Genomic DNA, 9358 nt, shown 5'->3' on the forward strand with positions numbered 1-9358 from the left:
GTGGGTTGAAATTTATACCTTTAAAGTACAAAAATGTATCAGAAATAGTTGAATATATGTCTTCCTTGATTTATCTGGAAGAAGAGCATATATAACTGGGATCATGACATTTTCATACATGATGTGAATGGTATAGAGCTGACAATACAAGCTAGGGACTATGTAGAAAGTTCTGTCCGTATATATTGTCTAAGCAGATGTCATCAATTTTAGCATATTTATAGTCCCAGACAAATATCCTACTATTTTCAGTAGGAATAAGAAATATCCGAGATCTAGTAGTTGTTGCATATGCTGGAGTTAAAATTATATCAATTGAATGAGGCAGTAAGCATTTCTATTAGAATATAAGTACCGGGCTTTGATGCTTGTCCACCACTCATATTATGATTAGGTTGGTGTATTGAATGATTAATAATAACTGTAGCATGTGAATGTGGTGAAGAATTTATTTGTGAAATGGTTTCCCTGATCTTGATGATTAAAGATTGAAATATTTAAAGATTCTGTTATCAAATTATTTAAGCCTAGTATTTTGCAAATTAATAAAGAAAACTTAAAATTAATGCAGGATCTATGAGAAAATGTTAAAAATAAATACTAACTTTTTTAAGCAAAAGTATAAATATTCTCATGAAAATAAAGTATTTAGATATAAACATAAGTATCTTATTAAAAATGTTAAAACACAGAGAAAGATACAAATGAAATGTAGATACAAATATTCACAATAGGCCTAACTGGACTGGCAAATTTATGGAAAAATTAAGCTTTTAAAATAAATTCAAAGATATAAAAATATATTTTATGTAAAATTTTTGAGCAAGTATGAAATAAAAAAAATTAACTTCTTGATAACAAAGTTTTTATGGTACTTTGAATAAAATATTAATTGGTAACTTTATGGTACTTTGAATAAAATATTAATACTGCTTAATTGGGCTTTTAGAAGTTCCATCAGCTGAACCTACAATGTTATATCTTATAATCTCATAATTCACCATCAAGCAAGGAATAATTGAAAGGATATTCAATTTAATTCCAATAAATTGATATAATTTAGCATTTGTTTTTTAAAATTCATAATAAATTTTATCTAATTGGAATAAAATTGTGATCATAATATTATAAAAATTTTGAATATTAGACAATTTTATATTATTGTAAGAAAATTTGGTGCTATATAAATACCATAAAAAAAACTTTATCAAAATCATAATTATATGAATTTAATTTGCATGGGTACCCACAGAAATATATATATGAGATTTTTGGTACATATTTGAATAAACTAAAGGTGATAAGCAACTATGTGATTCACTACTTTAAAATTATAGAGAAAACTCTAAAAAAAACAAAAATACATTATTTATTTTTTACACATTGGTTTGATGACAAAGAGCAATCAAAAAAATAAGGTAGTTTTTGAGAAGGAATTGGCATGAATATTTAATCATTTAAAAATTAATTACATTTATAATATAAATCTTATTATTTTTGCATAATGGCTAAGCATAGGAAGACCAATAAAATTGAATATAAGGCTAGCACTTGAGAATATTCTCTAATACATTTTAATTTTGAATAGCCTATTATAGAATTATATGACATGATGTTTCCCAAACATTACACATTATTCTCCTCAAAACATAAGGCACCAATTTCACATTTACTATTTATATTTTCAAAGAAATAATGATTAATAATATCATAAGATTCAAAAATACCTTATTTGAATAACGGCCATTTTTGAGGATGTTTTGGCTATTGGCGATTTTGTGGTTTACGATTTTTTTATAAAACATCAAATCATTTTCATAATAAAATAAATAATATAAATTATTTCATAATATAATATTATATAAATACTAAAATGTTTTTTTTTGATAAATATTGATTGTGATAATATTAAAATATTCAAATTTATATAAAATAAATCAGGTCGATGCTGTGCTTGGGTCCAGAGTTGTACAAAAGATCTTCTTTGAAGATTTTTGAGCGAGATCTAGCTCAAAAATTTGAGCAAGATCTTTGAAGATCGTAAAATTTGAAGATCTTTTATTTTTTAAAAATTTTGTAGATCTTTGAAGATCGCTGCGATCAACGATCTTCAAAAATCTTCATGATATTTATTTTTTTTACCCCTTTATTAAAAGCCCAGATGTTTTTCAATTTCATCAAGGCAGGAGGAGAGGTATAAAACATAAAAGAAATATTATATTAATAAAATTGAAAAACATCTGGGCTTTTAATAAAGGGGTAAAAAAATAAATATCATGAAGATCTTTAAAGATCGTTGATCGCAGCGATCTTCAAAGATCTTATTAATATAATATTACGTTCTGAGCAAATGTACAACTCTGCTTGGGTCGATGGATTTGGTCGACCACTTTGGTTGCTTTGATTCTGGTTCATTTTTTTGACCAAAAACCAGGGTTGTGCTCGTGTAAAATCAAATAATTTACCACACTAGTTATGACGAAGCATGTATACAAAATTTTAAAATATGAACCTTGATATAATTTGCTAAAATCAAAATAAACTAAAGGGTTATTTTTATAATTTTTAGCTAAAAAATTGTTTTTGGTAAAATCTGTCAAACCAGGAAATTTTTATTAAGACAAACATAGATAAGTTAGATATAAAAATATAAATTCACACCATATTTAGGGCCTTTATGATTAAGGGTTAAAAAGTTATTCACATCATTATTACCCCCTCAATTTATTAAATTCTTTTAATATATAAAAAGTTGTTAAACTTTTTGTCAAAAAAATGATATACAAGATTCCTTTGAAAATACATTTTATATAAAAGTATATTATTAAAAATGTCAAAAAATTACACTGATTAAAGGATATTCATCACCACCCAACTCTTAATATGCTTTAAGAGTGAGGTGAGCCAAGCTTTTGGAAAAACTAATTCTGAATTTATACCAAATCCCTAAGCACTGCTCAATTAGTTTATTATATCTTTAATATGTTTAAAGGGAGAAAAAACTATTGGTAAATAATTTAAAAAATTGTCACCATGCTAGAAGGTATGGTTTGTGTCAATAGCCTTATTTATTAATTCTTAATCATTTTCACCAACTAAAAATATCAAATAAAATTATGATATCGAATTTCTGGCGTTAACTCTTAAGCTTATATTAATAATTAGTGTGTAATTGGTACATTTTAGTGCTTCAACCCTTTTTGTTTAAAGAAAAAATGCACCATTGTCAAAATAAAAAAATTGCTATGATTAGCAGAATGCCAGAAAGAAAATAGAAGAGAAAAATATCTGTGTGCACGTAATGTTAAGGTTATTTATTACTTTTTTAAAAAAAATATAACTGTAAGCACCCAAGTTTGTAAAATTTTTTAATGAACTGGCAAGGATTATTAAAAGATTTCATTTTTCGGAGTAGTCAGTGTTTTATATTTTCAGTTCCAGCTAGTATCATTTAAAAAAATTAATTTATCAGCCTGGCCCAGGTTTATAAAAATTATTTGAGGCCATTTTAAAAAATAGTCTATCTGGGTATACCTACAAAAATACGAATCGAATCGAATAATTTATTATTCGTATTCGTATGAATAATAAAATGATTATTCGATTCGATTCGAAAATTTTATTTACCATGAATTAAAAAAGATTTATTATAAAATTTAACTAAGGATAAAGACAAACAAATTTTATTAGTGAGACAAAATAGAAGCATACATATATAATATATTTATATACAATGTGGAAAAATCAATATAATATTCATATCTATAATGTAGAAGATAAATCTGACAACAGCCAATTTTTCAAACATAAAGTTTTTCGGATTGTTTCCTCCTTTAACGACATTCTGTATTTTGTAACCATATGAGCTCCAACAGAAAAGAGTCGCTCACATGGGGTTGAAGATCTCTGTATCGACAATATGTCCCTCGCCATTTTAGATAACACGGGAAAACGGTCTCCATGTAGTTTCCACCATTCTAGTGGGTTTTTATTTGACGTTATTCTCACTTCTTTCAAATATGTGTCAATTTCAGAAATTGGCATAACATTCTGTTTAAAAATGACATCCATATTTCATTGTATTAAAGGTTTACTTTTTGATACATCATATTTAATTTTATATTCATCAAACATTTTCTCAAAATTATTAAATATAGTTGTAACATTTATATTATAAGATATAGGTAAGCACTCAAAAAATTCCAGTTTAAGTCTTGGATCTAATATTGCAGATATAATTTTTGGAAATCTGTTAAATTATAATATGATACTATTTTTTGTTGCGCATTAATTGCGTTTATAAGCGTATTATCAAAGAGACTTAGGTGCTCAATTAATGATATATAAAAGGGGATGACCAGATTAAGTGTAGGGTATGTTTCTCCTGATATGGCAACAGTAAAATCATAAAATGTTTTTAAGTTTAAATGTATTCTTTCTAAGGCGGTCTATTCATCCTATATTAAAAAATAAAAATTAGATTTAAATATAAATAAAACTTCACTAAGTTGTTTCTCTTGAATAATAGATATATCATAACTATTAATAACGACATGATCTATAGCTTTTCTCATTTGTATTGCTCGTTCTATCATAGAATATGAGCTGTTCCATCTGATAGGTGTATCTAATTTTAACTTCAAATATGTAATAGATGGAATTTGTGAATTACAAAATTCTTTCATCATAGTAGTTTTCTTATAAGAATTTCGAATGCTTTTTATAATGCCTCTTAATTTTATTAATTGCTCATCAATTTGTTTTATTATTTCTTGAACAACAAGATTTAAAACATGTGCAAAACAGCGATGTGCAATTTTTGATCTTGGATTTTTAATTTCAAGGGTATTTATCAGAGTTGTTAAACGCTATTTTTAAAAGTAGCGCGCTACCGTAATAGCTGTTTGTCAAAAAAAGTAGCGCGCTACCGCTTTCGCTATTTGTCAAAAAAAGTAGCGCGCTATTAGCTACTTTTTTTCAAAAGTAGCTTTAGCTACTTTTAAGCTACTTTTTATAAAAAAAAATTTAGAAACAAATGAAACAAATTTTTTTTATTTTTTTTTTCTTATAATGTAAATGTATAATAAATAATATATAAAAATCAACATTTATAAATATAAAAATATAGTTAGTTTAGATTATAAAAAAATAAGTAATATAAATAAATATTTATTTTAATTTGTTGCATTTTAATAATAATATCATTTCAATATTATCATCCCCAAGTCTAGAGCGACGATCAGAAAGTATAAGCTTTGCTTTACTAAATAATCTCTCGACACTAGCACTTGAGGGCAAGGGGGTATTAAATTTTATATATAAATTTTTAATATATGAAAAATTATCAAAAATATTCATTTCAATATTTTTTGATTGAAAAAAAATATCAATTGGATTTTCTATTAAATCATCTTTAATTTCAAAAAACAGATCTTCTTTTTAAAGTCCTAGGGTCTAACCAATGGCCTGTGATTCCCAAATAAGCTCTAAAAATATTTAATCAGATCAATTTATAAATATAAATAAGTTTTTACCTTCTGTTATGTGTCCAACTATCTGCTATGGTACATACATAAGATATATCTGATAACTCTACTATTAGAGCATCTTTCATCACTTTGAAGTTGTCGGCTATTTTATTCATAAGTGTCTGGCGACATAAACTGTTGTGCCAGGGGATAAAGTTTTAATCATCAGAGTAAATGATGGATTATCAACCAAAGACACTGGCTGAACTGTGTCAATAATAAAATCAACAATAACTTTATCAGCCAATTTTTGTGAAATATTGGCATGTTTATTATCCGTTAATTTGGTTTGGATAGTATTTGTCTTTTTGAATGAAGATTCTCCTATACCAAAATTTTTTATATGTTTCTCTATTTCCTTATAGCAATTGGCGTGAACAGTCTAATAAAATAAATATTATTATAATGTAAAAATAACAATTTACCTTTAGGTGTTTCTTCAGGTTATAGCTACTCGATTGATTTGATGATATATTTTTTTTACATTTTAAGCACATGAATTTGAATCCAGATTTTGTTTTAATATTTATTTTAAAAAATTTTTCAAATTTAGGGAATGGAAAAACGTTATTAGAGCTATTAAGTACATTTTCTTCCACTGAATCTTCCATATCTGAATCACTTTCAAGGATTTGGATATCCATGGACGATGCCATTTTAGATTATTAACACAGATTGAAAATATAAATTAAAAATTGAAAACATATTTAAATTTCAAAATTAAATAATAAATTATAATTAATTATGATATTATATTTAAATTTTTATGTTTATACTTACATTCATTATATTTTTAAAAGTAGCGAAGTAGCGCGCTACTTCGCTACTTTTAAAAAAGTAGCGCGCTAAAAAATTAAATAATTTTAAAAAAGTAGCGGCTATTAGCTATAGCTACCAAAAAAGATAGCGCGCTACAAGTAGCGCGCTACTTTAACAACTCTGGTATTTATAAAGGTAGTGTTTGATGCGGCATTGTCGCATGTAATAGCCGTTGACTTTATATTTATGCTATAATTGTTAATGATTCTATAAAATGTCTTATATATGTTTTCCCCAGAATGGGAATTTGTAAAAGGAACAATGTCTAATAATATAGATTTTAGTACCCATTCATCATCAATGTAATGGCAGGTTAATCCCAAGAATGGGACATTTGTTGGACTTGACCAAATATCTATTGTAAAATTTATTTGTGTATTAGATTTGTTTATTATCAATTTAATTTTTTGGAATTCATTATCAAAAGATTCATTAATGTATTGTTTTAATGTAGGAATTGAACATATTTTAATGCTAGGATTTAATGCTTTAACAAAACCATTAAATTCATTTGCTGCAAGAATTTTAAATGGGATATTAGATTTGATCAAAAGTTTTAATAAATGGTGTTTGATATCATTATTGTTGTGCATATGATTTTTATTTATATCATTATCAAAATTTGATTCAATAAATTTATTATTATAAGTTTTTTGATGGAATCGTTTGTAATGATTAATCAAAGCTGAAGTAGTTTTTTTTAACACTTAATTTCAACCCGACAAATCTTACATCTTGCAGTTTCTGTTGATGCTTGGTAAATATAATGTTTCCAAATATCTGCATTTTTCCGTCCTCCCTAGCCTAACTTTATAAAATTTGAGGTGGATGATGAATATTGGCTTTGTTGTCCAATGCTTTCTGATTCAGAAATATCTATTATACCAATAGGTTGAATATCTATTTATTAAATTAAATATTTATAGCATAGCCAGCCAACCCAATATGGCAATCAATAAGTTAGTCAGTAATATATATATGTCAAAATCATCAGATCCTATAATCATCATATCAGAATTTTCTTATAAAATATTTTTTACAAACTGCTCATACAATTGATAAATTATCCAAAAATGTAGATGATAGCTTATAAAAAATTTATCACAAAATTATAATATATATTTTAGTGAATTTGGATATAAATGAAAAATAAAGTTTTAAGTTTAAAAATACTATTACATGTACTTATATTAAATTTTATATAGATTTACTTACAAAAATGATTTGGATTTATAGGTTTTAATTCCAAACACTGTACATAAAATTTAATTATATTGGGAAAAGAATCAAGAATATAATTTTATAAAGATAATATAAATTTTTGTGAATTTTTCATAGTAGAATAATGAAAGTTTTAGATTATTTGATTTGGGCAATAAAAAATTCCTACTGAGATTCAATGATGATCTTTAATCCCAAACACTACTTTGTTGTTATTAACATAAACAGTAATATTCTTTTTAATGTGGGGAAATAATAAATTGTCAAAAAGCTATGCAACTTAAATAAGTACGAAAAACTCACATTAGCAATATTTTACAAATTAAGTGGTAAAAACTTTAGGCAAAAAGTCAAATTTATGATTTCTCCATCATCAAATGAAAAGAAATATCAGGTTTGCCCGTCATTCTTGATGTGATTAACAGTTTATTATAATTGTATATGTTATATAAATTACCTTCTTCGTCCATCTCTATCATAAAAGAAATTTCTAAAGTAATGGTCTATTATGAGATAAATTAAAATGGAATTTTAAAATTTGGCGCAATTTTCATTATTCCACTAGATTTTATTAAATTGAAATAATTCCAAATAATATATGATTATTTTCCAATATATATTAATTATTTTAGTCGAATAATCTCGAATAATAGATAATAAATTATTCGACGAATAATATATTTTCCTTACTCGAATAATTGTGTTATTCGTATTCCTAAAATACGAATCGAATATCGAATAACAAATTCGTTTTAGGTATATATCTGGGTTTTTATAAATATACCAATTCAGCATCTTGTAGTTCATTTTCCACTAATATGAAATCAACTTTTAAAATTATAAAATAGATTATTTTTTATTTAATTAAAAAAGAAAGAACACTTTTGACAAAATGCATTTGCATGTTAGATTGACTAAAAATTAAAATTGTACCTAAATTAAAAACTATTTAATACAGTAAAATATAAAAAATTAAAATGATGCAGTTGGTTGGAGATTATCAAGTTTTTTTCAAAAATTTTTTAATATATTCCCCCAATTAAAATTTTTATTTATCCCATCCTCTGAGCCAGTTAAACGTGTTTAAAATTCTCTTGTTTATCTGATCAAAATTTTAAAAATAAATAAAAAATTATAAAAATATCTTATATTATAATTTATTATTTTTATATAATTTTGTTTGTATTATATATAGGAAAAAATTATTAAAAAAGAACCCATCTTATAATATATTATTTTTGTATAATTTTATTCATATTATATACAGGAAATTTTTGTATATAATATTTTATTTATCAAGTAACATGTTCCTTTTTTCATAAGTTAATGAATAACACATTCTCTTTTTTGACATAAGTTTCTTTTTTGAAGTAAAGTTTACAGCACTAGTTAAAACTGATTATTAATCATATTTAAAAGAGTATAAATACCAAAAGTTGACATGTATTTTTAAAAATTTATTCAAATTGGGTATTTTACCCAGGATTGAATTTTATTCAACTCTTCTTTTACAATTCTTATTGCCATAACAGAATTTGACAGGGGTGCTTTTTAATTGATTTTGTAACATATTTTAATAAAATAGGTTATAATCTAATTAACTTATTCTTCATTTCTTATCAGGAGAGTTTAAACACAAATTTGGGTTAAACCAAGATTCAGTGTAACCATAAATATAAAAATGTATCCTGTTTTAAATTAGGATATCTTTTTCCATATGGATGGCTTTTTTAAAAAAAATAAATAAGTAAAATAAATGGAAATAAGTATTTTCACAAATCTCATAATTT

At 24.8% G+C, this 9358-nt stretch overlaps 1 long non-coding RNA gene across 1 annotated transcript; it reads right to left on the reverse strand.

Moving 5' to 3' along the window:
* Positions 1 to 1215: 1215 nt before the first annotated feature.
* On the reverse strand, positions 1216 to 1819 carry LOC135928378 (uncharacterized). Its single transcript, XR_010572303.1, has 2 exons — positions 1728 to 1819; positions 1216 to 1672 (listed from the first exon to the last, which is right to left on the reverse strand). It is a non-coding gene; the product is annotated as an uncharacterized LOC135928378 (long non-coding RNA).
* Positions 1820 to 9358: the final 7539 nt, after the last annotated feature.

The sequence above is a fragment of the Gordionus sp. m RMFG-2023 genome, chromosome 4 (genome assembly GCF_954871325.1).
Source record: "Gordionus sp. m RMFG-2023 chromosome 4, tfGorSpeb1-WG-v2, whole genome shotgun sequence".
Classification (NCBI taxonomy): Eukaryota; Metazoa; Nematomorpha; class Gordioida; order Chordodea; family Parachordodidae; genus Gordionus; species Gordionus sp. m RMFG-2023.